The sequence below is a fragment of the Triturus cristatus genome, chromosome 11 (genome assembly GCF_964204655.1).
Source record: "Triturus cristatus chromosome 11, aTriCri1.1, whole genome shotgun sequence".
Classification (NCBI taxonomy): domain Eukaryota; kingdom Metazoa; phylum Chordata; class Amphibia; order Caudata; family Salamandridae; genus Triturus; species Triturus cristatus.
In genome coordinates this window covers 333308772-333327134 of record NC_140594.1, presented here as the reverse complement: position 1 = coordinate 333327134, position 18363 = coordinate 333308772, and positions in this window count along the sequence as shown.

Sequence of the window (18363 nt, the reverse complement as noted above, 5' to 3'; positions counted from 1 at the left end):
ATCCATAGATGCTACACTTTTTGGCACGGCTGAGAAATGCTTGCAAGTTGCAATATACTAACGCACACCATTTCTTTTTTCGCATTACAGACGCAAGATTCCCTTCTACGAACCAGAGCTTCTGAACGATGCACCAACTACCAGTACTAGGTTCTTCTGAGGTGAGGGGTCCCTTCACTCACATCTTCATTTATAAATTTATATAAACTAAATAGCTATGGGATGGTGGTGCTGCCTTCCACCACTGTTCAGTTATCATGATTTAATTCCCAACTGTATGAGTGTAACAATGTATATTGTTTTAATGTTATTGATTTGCCGGTTGGTGCTGCTAAGAAAACAGTGTACAGACCTTCTCAAATTGAAATAAACATTTTAAACTTACATAGACTTGGTGGTATTTGGTGTGGACTAACTTACACGAGTGAGCAAATTAAAGTAAGGGTGTGCATGTGAATTGCTTCCACGACAGAGGTTGGGTGTGTTATGTTCTGGGTTGTGTACTTGTTGGGTATCTTGGGGGGAGGGTTCCGAGACCTAATAGGTATGACAAGACAGTACTATAGTCAAGCAGTGGAATTGTGGTGGGTGCGGAATTTCTGATTGAGGTGAGCAAGGAAGGTCCAACCTATCATCACCAACATCCTATTTTCTGGTGCAAATGTATGTGCAAGATCCCTACAACAGTGGTATGTCCTATAGGGTATCATATCAAAATATTAAGAAATCTGGTAGGGCTGTTGTTGCTGTGAATTTTCAAAGCCTCAACATCAATAAGAGTAAAAGTAGTACAAGACAACGACCCAACGGATTGTACGAGCTACTGGTGAATATGAGTTTTATATTACAACCTTTCACAAAGAGTGGCACTGGCCAACTGGGCAAGACTAGCTACTACAGTACAGACAGACTGATAGTATGTAGTAGTAGTAGTAGTACTCAGAGTCATCATAGCGGAGGCAGGGATAAGATTTTTGAAACCGTACAGATCAAAGGATAATTGGTGGTAAAAAAATAGCATTTGGAAACACACTATAGTTCGGGAAAAATGGGGCAGTAAAAGTTATGGAATAAGAAATATTATTAAAAACAAGAAGACTTACTGGGGCCAGCAGAGGAGCCCTCAGCGGTGTCCTCCTGGTGGTGTTCCTGTCCCGCCGACTGCCCAGTCCCTGTCGGTCTGCCCCTGGGTGCTGATGAACAGGAAAGATATAAGAAAGAGACAAACATTGATGGATGTTGTCAAACAAATACAATATTTTTCAACAACGGTCAAAAAACACTTATGTAAACAACAATTGCAATAACTACATTGACCGATCTCATCTGGTCAACATGTAATATCGGGGGATTCGCAGTTCGACTACTTAAGTTACTATTTATCAACAGTAATCCAATCTTCCATTCTGATTCCAGAAAACTAAGTTACAACTAAGCCTAAGTAGTAGTACAACGTACCACCCAACCTAGCCCACCTATTCCAGGCATGCCAATTGTACATTAAGTATGCATTTCCACTGTATTCCTCAACAATGCGTATGGTCCAATCATGGAGGACACATGAACATGACTACATTTTTTGTATACACCAAATTTTGGTTTGATTGATGCTGATCTGCTACTGCTAAGTAACTGCTAAGCCTACCTCCACTCATTGAACAAACTAGAAAAGGTTCTAAAGACTGCCGTACTAGCAGCACGTCACGTAACTGAGTGAGTGGGGGCATCACGCATACCACTAACCAATTAGAAGCTCATACAAAGTTCCTAAACCTAAGTATCAATCCGCCCCTATCTATTAGTGACAGGACAAAGTAAGGAGTGGACGTGAGTCACTGTAGCATTAAGTAACTTAATTTCTCTAAAATAAACTCGTAAAGAATCACGCTAAGCAAGCGCAAACGCAAAGCTGCAAACAAGTAAGATTAGTAGTAGCGCAGAAGAGCACCTGTGTCATAATCACAGAAGACTTTTAAACGTTATTAACCTGGAATGTATTGTAAGCAGCAACATTCTAGCTGGTTGGAAGGAAAAAAAGATATTCGCAATATATAACATAGAGCAGAAGAACAGACACAAAGTTGTAATAATTAAATAGGTACTCACCAAGCCCCGGGACCTCCACTCCTAGCAGGTCCAGCAGGTCCTGCTCACGGTCCAGGATGTCGGACCACCGGTGCATCAGCTGTGCCTGGGTGCGCCGGACCCCAGAGATGCGCGACACTGCCCGGCGCACCTTCCCCCACCGCTGCCGACGCTCCCGGAGGCCGTACCCGGACCCAGGCCTGCCACCTGCTGCCAGGGTTGAGGGGAGGTGGCGCTGCACAAAGAAAATTAGTGCAGCCAACTCCACCTCCCCAAATAAGGCCCGTGCCTGCACCCCTTGTGGGCGCCGCCTTCCGCAAGGAAGGCGGTCGCGGCTCTGGCTGCGCCGACGAACAGCCCTACCCTTGGACATGGTTCTGGGGACGGGGCGGGAAAGAAAAGGTAAAATAAATAAAGGAGTAAAGGAAATAAATAGCAGGCAATAGAAAGAGAAAAAGTAGCTAAAAAACAAAAAAAAAGTAGACAAAAACCAAAAATATAGAAGCAGGAAAATAGTTAGAGAAATAATAAGTAATAAAGATCCAGAAAAAGTGGCTATAAACAAAGGATTGAAAAGATTTAGGGAGGATTGAAAATCAGGCCCCAGAACCATGCAATAGAGTGAAAAACAAGATGGCCGCGCCCATTGCGACCACGTGCGCAAGTTCGTGCAATATTTTCTCCCCGAGCAAGCAAAAAGAAACGCGATCAAGTAAAAGCGGTCGCGAACAGGAAATATCGACCGCGAACAGGCGCGAACATGCATTGCGCGACCCGGAACAGGAAGCAAGCATCGCGAGAGGGCGGGTCAAGTGAAAACAAGATGGCCACGCCCGTGAGCAACCGCATGGGTAAGTTGGCGACCCGCGATCACGCAAAAAATACCGCGAACAGGCGGCAAAAAAACTTCTGCGTCTTCGCGATATTTCCGGCGTGTTTGCGGAGATTTTCTGCATTTCGCGATAATTTGCGAAAGTTAATTTCGCAAATTCCGCCCACCCCTACAAAATACTGCGAACAGCGATAATCTACTGTACTCTAAAAATTATTGTGCGTAAATGTGAAAACTGAAAATGAAATGTACAAGCATCCCCATCGCTATCATAACCCCATAAACACCCCCTTCTGCGCTGTGACGCGATGCTTCTTAGCTAACTACCAACATATCCTATGTGTTTGTAGTGGAAACCCTCTTCATGACCGGCCACTCGCGTTAAACGCATATAAACAGCCCCTCTCTATATAACACACTCTTTCTAAACCTTCAGTAATTTACTTTTTTAATGATTTCTCCACTCCTCCATAAAGCATTACGCCCGTAGAGTCCCAACTATACTACGTCTTTCAAAAGAGCATGCCTTATTATGTTCAGCGTGTTGCGCACATACCTGCCCAGGGATATTACAAATTCACAATCCTCATCTCGAAAACGAAATGTTAACCCGCCTGTAGAAACGCTCGGTTTTTAAACCTCGCGTGTAGATTAAAGTCCGTCCCTGATGCGCGCGTGTGCTAATTAATCACCTGATCTGGCCGTTGCCGCTTCACAGTTAGCAAAAACTACAGTCCCCAAAGTGCTTTGCTTTTCATGATCTCAATTACAATACCAACATAAATGTGCTTTAAAAATGCGTTCCCAAATAAAACCATCCTCAATTAATAAACGTGCATGAAAAAGTGCTATTTACAAATGCTACTTTCTCTATTTGTTGAAGAAACTGCTTAACACTTATCCCCCAGTTCAAAAAGAACACGATGTATTTGTCATTGTGTGGATCAAGCTTCCAAATCCATTTAGTCTTTTCACCTGCTTCCAATGCTAAGTGCAAACCATAAGTCAGGCAATGATTCATGATTAATGATACGAAGGTAATGGGATGCACACCATATGCTCAGTCCTGATTCCAATATTTATCCAGAAATCCTCAAAGAGTGCGAGAAAAAGGATGTAACCAGCTAGGAGGTTTATGAACCAATCAAAAGTTCTGCTGGTCAGCGTTGTCCCTGCATAGTCATGTGAGCTAGTGGCGTCCTACTCTCGGTGCATGCACTTTAGGTGGTGTCCAAACCCTTAACAGAGGATTCCTCGTTGCCGGTTCGTGCGTCTGGAAAAGGGTTTATTTTGCCAGGTCGAAATGGCAGTTCAAAACTGCACCACAGGCTGCAGTGGCAGGCAAAATGTTTTAAAAGGCTACTTCAGTGGGTGTCACAATAAGCGCAGCAGGGCCACTAGCAGCATTTAATATACAGGCCCTATGTCCACATAGCACCATTTACTAGTGACTTACAAGTAAATAAATGTTCCAATTAGGTGTAAGAGAATGTTGCCTTGTTTGAAGGAGAGTTTCACTTTAGCACTGGTTAGCAGTGCTAAAGAGTGCAGAGCCCTAAAGCTAACAAAAATGAATTCAGTAAAACAGGAGTGTTGGAAGAATGCCAAGGATGTCAGATCTAACAGTAAGTTTATTCATATCAATAAGTGTTGAAAATAATATTACATTATTATTATTATTATTATTATAGTGACTACCTGAACCTGCACATACTACTTCAAATGTACACTCAAAGGTGCAACACTGTATTGCAATATGGAAGAGCTCCAATTTAATGCAAACTGGCATCATACTGACCGCATTATACTTTATTATAAAAACAATGATATTGCACCATTTCAATGTTTTACAAGTAGAGACTTTTCCCAAACACAATACAATTTCCATCCAAACCACTTTGATCGTATCTCCATTTCGCACAACGCAACATCTAACTTTAACATTTGTATTCAAATAAAGTGCATCCCCTATTTATTCTCGGAAAGAGCAGCTCACATGCCATTTTCTCCTGTGCATGATTCACAAATGCTTACCATGCTGACATCATCAACTATATTAAGTCACTTAAACTAGACATCATCTCCATCACTGAATCCTGGCTCAGTGCCAACTCCTAATTGAATATGGACTTGTATGTTTCCCATGTCATGGTCTTCTTAGAGAAGGTATTAAATCAAACATGGGGTGCCATTACAATTATATTTAGTAAATTACTAAAATGCAATATACTTCCAACAACCTCTTTGGCCACATTTCAATGTGTAAAAGTAGCAATCTACTGTTTCCCTTTGAGAACCAGTCACATCCAAATAATCTACCCAACCAGATTAAGTCAAGTTTCATTGAGATCAGACACAGTAAGGAGTTGCTTGCTTCCAAGTTTTTATGACTTCTCGTAGGACTTCGTACATTTTTTAAAGCATTCACAGGCTGGCTGCTTTCGTTTCCCCTCATGACCACTGATTTTAAACTACTAGTATAAACTTCTTTACTCTAATTAGGGGCATCATGTATTTTCAGCAAAAATGGTAACTCACCCTACAACCCCTCTTGAATTTCTGGTTCGCCACAGGTTCGTTCTGTTTGCACGATGAAAGCCAACAGCGGGCATTCCACTTCTGCTCCTTTGCTGGCCACCACCTTAGAGGTTGCGGTCCAGTTTACTGCACTCAGGGGATAAATACAGATTAAGGACCGGACAGGCAGCGGAGACCAGACACTGTAAGGAGTTGCTTGCTTCCACATTTGTATGACTTCTCGCAGGACTTCCTACCTTTTTTAAAGTATTCACAGGCTGGCTGCTTTAGTTGTTTCCTCCTGCATGGCCACTGTTTTTAAACTACTAGTATTAACTTCTTTACTCTGATTAGGGGCAACACGTAATTGCACGCTTTATAAAATAATCTTAGTTACTTACTTACTGATCAAACCAAAAAAAGGTCCTGTATTGGGCCAAATGCTTTCCTTAAGCAACATAACATTGATTGGGGCAACTCAGATATCACTCTTCACAATGTATTTCAAAACCTCAACTGACACCAGGTCCCTACATGGCCATTTCACAACAAATGCTCAATCTGAGATCGCAACATCACTATCTGACAACGGGTGTTCCACCTAAGTAAATCTCAATAATGTTGCCCGGCCATAATATTGTTGTCAAAATTATGAAGAGTAAGCACATAGTTTTATTAAGTGATTTATTATTACATTCAACTTTAAAATATTGTTTAGTATATTATGTCTTGGTTTATTGGGAGATTGGGTAAGTATCATTATGTACTATTTTATTATAATTAATTTGTTAATTATGTTTTATCTTTTTTTTGTTACCTATTTGTTAACATATATAATTATTTTAAGGGTAAAATATATTATTTGGGTGTAGTAAATGTGACCTGCCACATATATGCATTTTCCTCCAATTATTATTAGATTGGAGTTACAACTGTAATTCTGACACACACCATTGCATGCACGTTCTCCAATTTTTCTTATATTCAATTAAAAAAAGTAATAGGACCCCCCTTGTGTATGCATTTTCCCAACATTTGCAAGACTAGACTGGAATTAAGATAGTAAATAATCAGATACCCAATCAGACTCCCTCAGACAACAGTCTCCGCATGAAAATATGCTTGCATCGCATAATCAATCATCATTTTATCTAATTTTAAAGACCTCATCCCATCTGGTCATAGCTAGGGTGGGTGTAAATCACAAGAAGCGTAACTATGCAAAATTAGAACAAAATTATGCAAGAATATGCATAATTATACGAGGAGCATAACCCACTATTCAATGCTATTTTGTTAGACAGAATGCATCCTCGTGGCCAAAATCTACTGTGGATGCATTTTGTGAAAAATGGTGCTAAATGCAACAAAACAGGAACAGCAGCAGCCAGCAGCTGCTCATACTCTATTCCTGAGCACTTGTGGTAGGCTTTTTGCCCCTAATTACTCTGACGCTTGTGACCAGGCATACTTGCATAATTTGTGTGATTTCATGTCATGAGAGTAATGAAAAATTATCAAATTACACCAATTTGTCCGGCGCAATTAACAAATTGGCCAGGTTTAGTATTAGCTTGATTCTTCTAAAGATGTCAGAATCTCATCTCATCAAAATGCCATCACTGAGGACATTGCTGACACTGTCACAAACAACCAGCTACAAACTGTTCTTTAAACATACAACACAGTGGGTCCATGAAGCACTGGCAAAAATACATTATGGAATTCAGAACACTAAGAAATCCTGGCTACATTCAAAATCTGCGGTGCTCCACACAAAGCTATTTGAGTTAAGGTTTGCAGACAAACAAGATACAATTTCCGCAAAATGCCAATTGCCTAAAGACCTAAATTGCCAGCTCCCTTAATTCTGCCCACCCCCTGTTCAACTACATCTCTACGAACTCTGCTCTTGCTCAAAATTCACTATCCATGACCACAGCATCAAAATGCAACAAATTCCTCTCAGGCTTCACCAATAAAATGATCTGCAACAGAGACATCATGTTACCCAACCTGGGGCCAGATTTATCAAGGTTTTACATCACACTTGCGCCTCGCAAAGGAGTGCAAGGTTGATGCAGTACCGAAGTGAGATTTATCAAGCCACGCAAGTCCACCTTGTATGGCACTGCGTGGCTTGATAAATCTGTGGTAATGCAGGGACGCGCAAATTGCTGCCTTGTGCTACTTGGCCGCAGGGAGGTGTTCCATGGATGGAGTGTGGGTGTCCCTCCAGACATCCATCCATTTCGGAGCATGCAAATTAACAGCAGAATCCCAGCAGGTAGGGCAAGTAATAGTGGCAAGCCACCGAAGACACTGGAAAAAATAGAATGGATAAATGCAGGTATCACACCAAATATAGTTTGAAAAGAGGTTACAAGGCCAGAACCCACAGCTTTAAGTAAATGAGCAATGCCTGTAGTGTTAGAAGCATTGAAGATAGTGTTAATCAACGCACCAAAATGTAGTGGGAGATTGGTATTAAGAAGCGCATGCACCTCTGTATGGGTGTTAGCCACGTGAAGGATGAAGGTCTCACGGGCAGATGTGAGAGCAACTTCTTTTGGGACAATAATGCTCTTATTCTGCTCAATTTGTTGAACTCTGCCTTCAAGGTCAGAATGGAAGGCCAAATCGAGATGTCAAGCCTCCCACACGCGTTATTTATTTAGTTATTTATTATTGATCTTATAAGGTGCATAGCTACCAAAAGGTTTCCCAGCGCCGCAGTACAGGAAGAAGTACAAGTAATCATACTGTCATAAACCTATTGATTGAACAACCAAGCCTTTAGGTGTCTACGAAAGTTTCTGAAAACAGTTTCTTTCCTAAGGAATAAAGGAAGGGAATTCCAAAGAAGAGGACCTAGATAAGCAAAGGATCGACCACCCAGACGAGAACGTTTGATCCTAGGTACTACAAACTTTGTCTGGGTAGCCGAACGGAGGGACCGCGAAGGAAGATACGAATGAACAATGGCCTTTAGATATTGAGGGGCACTACCAGACTTCACCTTGAACACATAGCTGAGGGTTTTGAACTTTATACGGCTCTCGACCCTGAGCCAATGGAGTTCACGAAGAGAGCTGGAAACAGGTGTCATTTGCGGAATCTGACATAGCAGCCTAGCCGCTGCATTCTGTACCAATTGCAGTCTGCGATTCACCTCCTTATTGGCTCCCAAATATAGGATGTTGCCATAGTCCAATCTAGATATTATAAGTGCTTGAATTACCGTTGTCTGTGTGGGGCTGGGCAACATTACCTTTTTCTGCGTGGGGCTGGGCAACATCCAAAGGATCTTCCTGAGCTTTGAGACTGTTACAATGTAAGGGATGCCAGCAAGCATGCCCCAGCAATCTTCATTATTTATTTATTTATTTGTAATTTATTTTATTGATTTTAAAACCAAGGTGGACAAACAAAAATGAAAGTCATTACATACAATCGGATCTTTTCTTCAAAGACGCAACTCCCCGCCTTCCCAAATCTCCCCCACCCCCAGGCAGACCAATAGCAAAATTACAGTACATGTCGGACCACTAGATATCAATCTATGCAAAGTGATACCAAGATCAAGTTCAATAAAAGCTTTCATTCCCCCCAAGTAGTCCAGAGGCAAGCACAATGACCAACTCCAGGCCCAGCTAGAATCCATAGGCGACCGCTGAGTAGTCGAACCCCTCCCTACATCCCATGAGCTATAAAAGTACAGAAGCCTATAGAGGCCCCAGTTCAAAACACTCATAGCAGGTCTGGGTGGGACACCAGAGCAATCTTCATTATTTAAAAGCAAATAGCTACCATTTTCTAGCAGGGTAAATGTAGGTGTGATAGCTGGTACTGGATGACCCTTCAAAACGCACACCAAATTTGGTGCTGTTAAGTTACATGAGCCATGCAATTGTATATTCTTACGCACAAGAGAATAGACAGGCGAGGAATCACATGATTTTCCAGTGAGGTACACCTCTTTGTCATCCTATAAGCATCTGTATGTGAATGGTAAAGACCAAACCTCATGAAGAAATGCACTACCTAAAGGTTCATAGCGGCCAAAGGGATAATGTTTCATACATGAACTAAATTTAAACAAGTAAAATGGCAGAATGATTACCCCATGGATGAGCCACACTGCTGAACTAGTTTCAGCAACAGAAAATGGCAAAGGTTCTAATTTTTCAGTATGTAACAGAGTGTATGTGGAATCCTTCATGGACATAAACTGTTGTTTATCTGAAAAGATAAATGGTGAAATAATGATGACGTGTTCATGTCATCCCATGGAACTTTCCCCATTTTCAAAGTTTACAATGTCCATGCAAACTGCATAATAGAACATAATTGATTTTGACCATGATACAAAACAGATACCTCATCATGAACAATATCCACAACAGATGAAACAATATTGTCTAATGTGGAAAAACGGGAAGAAAGAGTGTTAATACTATTATCAACAACAGCAAGCACTTTTTCTAAATTAGCTTGGTCTATTGCCCTTTGACGCGAAGCAGCTTCAATTTGGAACAGCTTCCAGATTTAATTGTAAGTGGCATAAATAAATCTTTTTGATCTAAGACCAGCAGGCCCTTTTATAAAATCTGTCAAGTCAACGTCACTTGACAACGACAAATGACGTGTAACTGACGTGAGGGTCTAGTGTTGCAACCAATTTTGACATAATTTACCTACTGAATAGGTAGTAACCGAATGGGAGTCAGAAAAACGTGGATCAGGTCTATCCTGAATGTATCCTGGGGCCTTGCCTAGAAAACGGCGTTGGCAAGAATCTGAACTTGTTTTCCAAACCAACCAACCCTGCGGGTCCAGGCTAGAGATATTAAAAGAATTATGGTCAAGCAACAATTGCAAATCCTCAATGGCTAAATCAGTATGATTATTCCAGTTTTCATAATGAGCTAGTGCAGGTATTTTAGGTGCATTCATTTGTTTTGCAGTGGCTAAACCTAAACAGGTTGTTTGATAAATCGAACTATTCAAGAATAGAATTTGTATTGCGATAAGGCACGCACGATGCAAAGCTTCAGAGCCTTGTGCCTACCATAATTTAGAACCCCAAACAGATTTAAGATTAACTGCTTCCTTCCACAGCTCATAGCCACCCACTGCCAGTTGATCAATAAAGAATTTGGAATACACTAACTTAGTGTGGGTGAGCATCACTTTAGAATTGGACGTGGTATTCATTTTAAAATAAAATGAATCCGGATTGGATTTATTAAAATCAGTGAAATATACACATTTTTTCAAAAGATTTTTCGAACTGCCTTTAATGGGAGCCAGGCAATGTTCCCATTGTGTGTAATTAAAAACATTTCTCAATGTATTAGCTTTATGCAGGTAATGATGGCCATAATGCTGGTAACAAAATACGTCAGCATAATTTGCAGTATTTAAGTACAAATCCTCAGCATCAAATGCAGCATAATACTTTAATTCAGAAAATAAAGATTGAACGGCTTGTACGTCCCAATCATCAGAGCATATGTTATGTTTCACTACATCCCCCATAGAAACACAATGTACATTTGGAACATTAACCTCCTCGGTGGGGCCATGAATTTGGAAGTTTACTGCATCCCACACTAGTCTATCTGCAACTGGCCAGGCCGAGATGTTGACAACAGTCTGGTCCATTTTCATGATGTGAGATGAGGAGTGTGGTGCCAAAGTTCTATCAATTACTTTTACTGCAGAGCGTTCAGTGAGGCAGTGACCATTTATTAAAAGGAAGAAAAATGTCACAAATCCAATGGACATGAACAAAAAATGGCAATGAGCACTAACCAAATGTATGTCCAAGGAGAAACCAAATATTTTCTTTTAAACCAGGTGACAAAAACAGAACATTTCGACGGGGGACTCGATGATGTGAAGTTAGAGTCAAAAGAAAAACGTGACTGGTTAAGTGTGTTGTCTTGTAAACCAGGCAATCACTCTGTAGTGGGATACACACATTCAATTTCTTCATGAAGACTGCAAGACGGAGGGTTTAGCAAAGGATCAGTAACAGCGGTCATCTCTATGGCAGTGTCAGGCCTGATGTTGTTGGAACTGGCCAAGACTGTATTCCTGGATATTGTTGGACAGGAAGCTGCAGGTGTCATACTATGTAGAATCAGCCAGGCGTTGTAGTTTGACATTGTCCACTGAGATGTATCTGTTATCTTTGCGACCAGGAAGTGGTGGTAAAATGACTGTACGAGTACACTTCACGCCAAGCACTGGGACAGGTGCACGATAAGAGGGGCCAAACTCCTTCTTGTTCTCCACCATCTCACGGACCAGGTCTCCGATCTTGGGTAGCCAGCCGCCTACCGGAATCTGCAGCGCCGCTTCAGTGACGGAGGGTAAACGTTCCTTTGCAAGACTGTCTCGAGTCTCTTGTAGTTTCTGTAACACATCAGAATGATTATCTACGTCAAAGGATGTGGCGAGAAATGCGCATGCGTGGGTGTCCGCGCATGCGCATTTGTGAAAAGAAGTTGCCGTCAACGAGGAAGAGGGAGCCCCGGGACGCCGCGCTGCAGGTAAGGCATTTTATCCTATTTTTTTATCATAGTTTACCTTATTTTAAAAGGAGGGCGGGCTGGATGCGGCCAGCGGGCGGCAGGCAACTCTGCTTCACCCTGGCGTGTGCGTAGCGCTGCCTGCTACGCCTACTTCATAAACAGCGAAGCAGGCAGCGCTATGTACACTCCGTGGGCGAAGCAGAGTACTACGCCCGGGGTTAGTTTTATCCCAGCCCACCTGAGTACGGTACAGAGCCATCGCTTGCTCCTTGGCTACGTTGTGTGAAAAACTAGGGAGGATCACCTCCTTCCCCCGTGGAGCCGCTAAAACAAAAGGCGGGGCCAGTCTGCCTCAGCTAACAAGATGTCATACGAAGAAGTCAGATTTTCCAAAAAAATCCCTTTAATAACACGTTGTATATCACCTTCAATTGAAAATACAATTTCATACAATCTATCGGGTGGAGCCACTAGGGTGACAGCAGTTTATACTGTGATGAAAGTGTCAGTTGCTGTCGCCTCCAGAAATGGACGCAGTGCTTTCCGCACTATTGTAACATCCGCTGCGCTGTCTAGCAGCGTTACTGCCCAAGTTAGATTCCGAAGGCGGGTTCTCACCATCTGTGGCATATCTTGCTGTTAAAGCAGCAACTTTCTTTTTCTGAAATGGAGGGCACTGATGGGGAAAATCGTCCTGCTTTCCTTGACCGTCAGTCTGACGAGGTTGCTCACGTCCCTGTGGGGCACCTCAACCTCTGCCGTGTTCCTGGCATCTCCTCCACTGGCTTGTGAGCCTGATGTTTCCTGTGAAAAATGAGGAGAACGCTGGTCAGTTACCTGAAACCTGTCAGGAGACCTATTTCTCGAGCGGTGTTGCAAATCATAGGTGCGCTCAGAAGGCTTGGTGCTGGTGATGCTGTACGTGACCATTGTTTCTGTTGTTGTTTCCCCTGTTTTTTATTTTTCCAAGTCTTTTTAGGAAAAATAGGATGGTCGTCTTTATTAGACTGCGCCATCTGAGTTTGCTGTTGTGCCGGTATTTTAGCTAAAGGCTTAAAACCCAAACTATTGCGTTCAATGGTCTTATAGGTATCTGCAATAATTTTTGGCAACACTCGGGGTTTCTCTTCCTCGGGAACAAGACGCAAAGGATTAGACACCTGAAAGTGAACCGCATCCCCCTTGACGTTCGCAAGTATGAGATCAGCAACTACGCAAACCCCCGACAAGCCTCATCCCCAACTCCACCGCCGTTTCCGGGCCGTGCTCATCCTGAACACGCTTAATCATAGGGGGCAGCACAGTCATAGCAGATGTGCCAAAACACTTTGCTTACACTGCTGCGAACACTTTACCCCAATTCTCACAATCGGTTACCTCTGGTATTAAGTCTTTCTGCAAACTTATTGTCAAGATCCTGTGTTTCTCCACAGGAGAGGTATTAGGAAATACCACTTCCAGCTGGTCAAATTTCTCAGCAAGCCAGTAAGGTAAATCATCCATATTCTGTGGCCGCTTGCCTATAACAGAATTAACCATGACGGGACTAATAGACATCCCAGCAGGGCAAGCTGGTTACGCCACAACACCAGGTTCACCCATATGGAGATTGCGGGAAGCGTATTGTACAAGAGCTCTATGCATCTCATTCAAGAAGGTGTGCAATGCACGTAATTCGTCTATAGTAGCTGCTAGATAACGCGGATGTGGTGTGTACCCGGCCAAAACTGGCCAGGTGGCCCCTGGAATCGACAAAGGGCCTAACGGACCGGAGTCACTGTGTGGGGGAGGGCGCCATTAAACCAAATACGGTGTTGCCATGCTGAAATTGGAACCTCGAGAGTCGTATATGGCCGATACGCTACAGGTATTGGAGTGGGAGTGTATGTATGGAACAGATTATTGTCACCGTTCACTGCCGGAAGCTTTACCCAAGAGCAAAATACCTTAAAGTGGAAAGCCGGATTGGCTCCAACCACAAAAATAAGTGCGATGCCAGCGTCTGGCACTCCATGTGCGGCCAAATGATGATGGACTGGCATGTGGCTATGTGCCGCAATATCAACTTCAGCCATAAGGACTAAGAAAAGGAATACAACTTAAAAGCGTGGCAGCGCAACAGGATCGTAATTTATATGAATGAGAAAAACATTTTATAATATCAAGCTTGAAAAGACATATAAAGTATCAATACAGGTAGGTTATGCTGTAACCACTGTTTACCAGAAAACAGGAGTGAGGGTATTTTTTTTTTCAAATGATCTTTATTCGGAATGAGTACATCCATAAAAGTGCATACAGATTAAAAAACATAAAAACATATATAAAAATTTAAGAACAAGAATTCCAGTTGGGTTTGAGCAGCATATATAACATAAAGTGCAAAGTTCATAATAAGGGTATACATATTCTTTTTAAGGACAAGATTTTCAATTGGGTTTGAGTAGCATGTATAACATAAAGTGCTTAGTACATAATAAGGAATACATGGTCTATTAAAATATGTAGTTTGTGGATTCCACTTTATCCACTTCCATAATAATCATACAGATCCAAACACACATATAATTGATTCTATATTCAATTTATATTAGAATGGTAAGGTGCAATATACATTCAGTGACCATTATGTGTGTTCCATACTTGCCCTAGATCTTACACAGGCTTTTATAAAACAATTTACAGTATGTATAACCTCGTCTGTTGACAACATTTGTAGAAATCTCAATGCCAGATTGAAGTCCCTTAGGTTATATTTACGGAGAGTCGGCATTAAATATTGACGGGTATACAACTTGTAATGGCCACAGAAGAAGAAATAGTGCAGCAAGCTTTGTTTTCCACCCTCTGCACAAAGGCAATCCAGCTTTTCTAAACTTTTATTATAGCCAAGAGGGAAGCTTAGTAGATTAACAATGCTTCCATCCCGGAACCTAAATAAAAGGCTCCGGTTCCATCTTCCAATTGGGATTGACAAGTATCTACAGGGCTTGTTTAGGTTATCATTGTCTGGATCAGTTAATTGCAGATATTTAATCACGACAGGTTTTACCAGTTCGGATCTCCTTCTTTCCTCCTTATATAAATCAAACAGTGCCCGTTTTACACCGTTCTTGTGAGCGGGGGCAATGGTGTTAGGGGAGCTGAACAACAAGCCTTGTCCCACACTCAACAGGCTATTGTTGACTGCGTTTAACCAGGGTATAAGGTGAGATCTTTCGTGTAATAAACAATCGGATATTATACTGCGTGTTAAGGATGCAGCTGGATTGGACCATATTTTTATCCAGAAAAGCGCGGGCCTTGATCTAATAAAGTCGGCAATATATGGCAGCCTAAGTTCATTATGACAAATAAATGTTGGCGCACAGGGAACTCCTCCCAGTACCCTTCTACAAAATCTATTTTCCTCCAACTGGAGGGACGTGCTGTTGCAATAACCCCACACTTCTGCTTCATATGTCCCAGTTGGTTGACATTGGGTACGATAAATGTTGAGCAGGGGGGAAATGACATCAGCCAGTTTGGGTTGTCGGAGAGATAAAATTGAATTGATCGATTTACCAATTTTATTTCTCGCATAGGTAGCATGTGGCTGCCATGATCCTGTATTAGAGAATAGTAACCCTAGATAAGGGAAGGTGCTGGTGCATTTTAATATATTGTCCCCTGATTTAATCGAAGTAATGTTGTACTTTTTGGGTCCACAGTTCATAATGAAAGATTTTTTTAAATTGGTACTTAAGCCCAAATCGGACATAAAAGCAACAAACCCATTGATTAAAGTGCGTAAAGCATTCGGGGTACGCCCCATTAATACAGCGTCATCCGCATAAAGTAGGGTAGAAATGGGGGAACCATTTATAATTGGTACATCCTTAGTATTCTTGCTCAGGGAGCAGCTCAACCCATTAATATATAAAATAAAAAGCAGTGGGGCGAGTACACAGCCCTGTCTAACTCCTCTGCTAATAAAAATATCATCAGATAATTCACCATCGTTATTAATACGTACTCTGCCTTTTAGATCCCTATGTAAATAAGAAAGAAAATATACCAGTGAGTCATCCAAACCATAATCAAGCAAAAGTGACCACAACCTAGAACGATTAACAAAATCAAATGCGGAACTCAGATCCATAAAACCTAAATAAAGCGGGGACTTTTTAACAATAGTATATTTGGCCATAATCAAATTCAAATTAAGGCATTGTTCAACAGTACCCACATGGCTTCTGAATCCCAATTGACTGCAGTGTAAAACATTATTATCCTCAGCCCAGTTTCTTATCCTTTTAAAAATTACCCTTCCCAGAACTTTTAGCGTATTATCGATCAGTGAAATCGGGCGGTAGCAGGCAGGATCCGACCTGTCACCTTTTTTAAATATCGGTACGATGACACTGTTCGACCAAGAAGCGGGAATTGAGCTGTCAGCCAAATTATTAAATAAGTTACATAATAAGGGGGCCCAAAAATTGATTTCAGATTTAATCTGGTCGATAGAGAGACCATCCGGGCCTGGGGCTTTATTGCTGGCACTCTCAAATATAGCATCCTCGACCTCGGATATTGAAAAATTCAATCGATCAACGGTGTTGGATAGGGGGATAGTGTCTGAGGAAGTGGGTAATATAGCATAAATTTTAGAAAAATGTTCTACCCACACCTCACCGGTTATATTGCAATTGATTGGTTTGATGTTAGAACCAAAAGATCTGAGGGACTTGACTTCTCTCCAGAAACCTGTCGTGTCTTTTAAGGAGGCGGAACGCGTGAGAGATTCCCAGTGATTAATCACTAGGGCCTCAGATCTAATACGTAACACAGATTTGTATTTTGATCTTAATTCTCTCACAAGTTGAGTGTCCCTAGGATTGATTTTTAGGGCCGCCCTCAGGTCCCTGTTGGCCTTAGAGCAGGAGGAGTCGAACCAGCGAGGGCCCTGATCTATATTAGGCCTAGTTGGTTTAGAGGATTCTCTTTTAATCGCCCCACAAAGATTGCCAAAAGCAATGACCACATCATCGCCTGAGCTAATGTGCGACAGACAGGTCTCTACAACCGTAGGGTATTTTTTGATTACTCTAGCTAGAATGTCTTTATTGTCCACCCCTTTCCATATTAATCTTAGTCTGTTGGTAGATAGAGCCAAATTTTGTGCCCCCAACTCTGCTCTCGGTGCAACCTTCGTGGTCTGTGGATTATCTAAGTATATTCTAAGCCGGTAGTGATCACTGTATGCGGAACAGATGACTTCTGCTTTTAAAATTATATCACACAAAGTGGGACAGATAAATATATAATCTATCGTAGAAGCACAGCCCTGGCCTATATATGTAGGTGTTAGTATGTTGTTTGCACTAGAACCAGCAATTTCCATTGCGTTTACTAAATCACGGGAGGCTAGATGGTTTTTCAACTCTTCACCGTTTCTACATGGACTATTGCGGTACATATGAGCATTAAAATCCCCTCCGATGCAAATGCCATCAAAGAGCCCATACTTCTGCCCCTCCATGATTTCATCAATAAAATTAAACAATGACAAAAAGTTGTCATTAGGACGAGTAACAAAATCATTATTATAAAAATTAATTATGCATAATTTCATTCTGTTGATGTACTTCATAGCCATAAAACATTTACCCGGAGTAGGGATCAATTTGGTTTGTACCCCGGATTTTATTTTAGTCCAGATAGATAAACCCCCACTGGGACGACCCATAGGTGAAGTAGAGGCCTTCAAATTATAACAGCAAAAACCCTCCATTGTAGGTGTAGTTATACACCAGGTCTCTTGTAGCATCAGTATGTCACAGTTATTTTTAACCCATTCTAACCATTCTTTAATTTTCATTTTAGTATTAAGTCCCGCTATGTTCCAACTTACAAAAGATAATTCGGAATCCTTGGGCACTAGTCTTTGGTTCATGGGTTTTTCTCTCTCTACAGTCCAAGGCAATGGTTGTGGGACTTCCAGGGTTTCAGTGATTGATGCCAAGGATAATTCGACTAAATTAGTCGATAAGGGTCAGTCTAACATGTCCAAATTTGACAAAGGTGCGAATCTTTTAAACATATTGAATGGAAATGGAGCTGACTGGAATTGCAAAGGGGGTGACTGGAAATGCATTGATGGTGGTTGAAATTGCATTAAGGGTGGCCGTGTTTGCATTGTAGGTTGTCTGTAAAAGTAACTCAAAGGTAACATAGTTACAACCGTGGAAGTGGCAGAGCAGTTACCATTCCTGTTGAGTAGAAATCTTACAGTACCAGGGTTTTTAAAATTGAGGACGATACAGTCACCTTCCTTATCTTTAATTAAGGGGCCGACCCAAGACACCCTACGAGCCGATAAAATCTCTCTTGAGATGTCGAATCCGA